Consider the following 2303-nt stretch of genomic DNA (forward strand, 5'->3'; position numbering starts at 1 on the left):
AAAACATGTTGAGTTTATTTGATACTTGTTATGAGTAAAACCTTAAACTTGAAGTCAGCTAGTGATGCATGTAAGTTGAACAGACGAGAAATTTCAGAGTGCTCACTCTTTGTTTGTGTGTTTTGTATTTTAGTACAAATATTTTTGGTATTTTTGTCACATAGGAACACTTTGGTATTTTTGACACATATATAGGAACACTTTGGTATTTTTGACACATAGGAGCCTCTATTTTATTTAACATACAAGTATATTATACATATTTGATATTTTTCTCTCCCTTAAATCTATTGCTAGGTATATAATTCCTGATGGCAATGCGAGTCTTGTCCGGTTGTTGATCTTTGTTCTGTTGTGCACTGTTTTTTTCTTTTTCTTTTTTATCTTTTACCGGGGGAAAATAGGCATATTACTTTGGAAAAAAAAAGCTTTTTACTTTTATAGATATATATATAATTCTTCTTCTTATTCAATTATGACCAACTGTAAATAGAAAACACTAAAATTTGCAAAAGTTGTCTTCAAAAGTCATGTAAATATTAAGTCCGAGATAACTATGACTTCAACGCTGGGTTTCCAACGGAGCCAGCTTATCTGACAAAACTGTGGTTGGACGTCAGAGTAATCTCGGACTAGTAAATCTCGAGAAAAGTACGGCAGCTTGAATTTTACCTCTCCCTCTCCATCTCATAGTAGTACCAATATCGCTCCCTGAAAGTGCCATACATTTACGAAAACGCGCACCACAAAGTATTGCACACATGTAGAAATGCCGTGTGAGGCCAATCCAATATGACTTGTTTCTTATCAATCCTAAATGAACATTCGGATAATTGTAATCTTTCAAAATATTTCTGGGTACTGAATACATTGATAGTAAAAAAGTGCTAAATTTTTCGACGAACACGGCGCAAACTTGAGGATATCATATTTTGCTTTCGTTTAATGTTTGGTTAAACAATCGAAATTTTTCTCATTTGATTTGTTTAACATTTTGCGATTTTGGAGCCTTTTATAGCTCACGTTGAGATATGAGGTTTCGGCTTATTGTTGAAGCCAGTACGTTGCATATTTATACATTTGGTCTCAGGTGAATAGTTATCATAGTTGATGGTACCATATATCTATATATACAGTGCGTTTATTTTCCTTGGCGATATTTCCCCCAAAACATCCCGGTATATACATGCCCATTATCTTTCACAATTTAGCAAGAAAAAAATATTGTGCGTCCAATGTAGGTCAATTTACTTTTGGGTTTTTACAACAAAAGAGTAAATATCTATTTTTAGTATTTCATTTCTATAATAATACCTTCTTTAGTGGCGGATCCAGAACTTTTCATAAGTAGGGGCCCAATAACTGCCTAAGAGGGGACCCGCTTCAGTCACGCTTCAGTGATTCCCTATATAAGCAACCAAAATTTTTCCAAAAAAGAGGGGGCGGGCCCCCTGCCCCTCCCCCCCCCCTAAATCCGCCTCTGTTCTTTCAGTTTAATGGTCTTAAATATACATTTTAGCAAATATCAAATATATTTCAGGAAATCAAACTTGATATTATGGAAATAGAAATTTTGCATTCATTATATTATACTATATTATTAACACTACACTATGGATCACTATGCAAATCGATAAAACTATTACTGTTTTCCCAAGCCGTTGACTTTTCAACACTAACGGTATTTTCAAGTACCTGCAAGCTAGTTTATTTCTGCGTCACGAATAACAGTCTTGTTGATGACGTCATACGACTTAACGGCAAAGTTTTAAGATAGAATAACAATGTGTTTGCAATGTCAAAAAAGTAATCTTTATGTTTACAAAGTCATTATACATCAATAAAGGCATACTAGTTCAAGGGATGTGTATTCAAAATATGCGGAAAATATGCATTCTACCTCGAAAAATAGGATTTTCCATATATGAAAATGAAAATAAGGGAGTAAAAGGATTTCAAATGTCATGTATATAGATGGAAAATTTGCCACTTGATACCTCTACTTACAGTGTAATGCATGGACTGTTAGAGTACCCGAGACCGATGGTCCCATAAACTCTGACAGTAGCATGTACTTTGGTTCCTCAGGGTATAAAAATACGGATATGGTATTATTGAAATTCGAAATTATAAAATTTTGAAAATTATTCCAAATTTAAGAATTACAAACCAACGTGCGTCGGGGCTCTATTTCCTTCAGTTCAAAACGTCGAAATGTTACAGTTCAATAAATCAGGCCGAACGTCGTGATCGCAATGTTTTCGAGCGCCAACAATTATGACATCTAATTGCGACGTTATGCT

The sequence above is a fragment of the Mytilus trossulus genome, chromosome 8 (genome assembly GCF_036588685.1).
Source record: "Mytilus trossulus isolate FHL-02 chromosome 8, PNRI_Mtr1.1.1.hap1, whole genome shotgun sequence".
In the NCBI taxonomy this organism is placed as follows: domain Eukaryota; kingdom Metazoa; phylum Mollusca; class Bivalvia; order Mytilida; family Mytilidae; genus Mytilus; species Mytilus trossulus.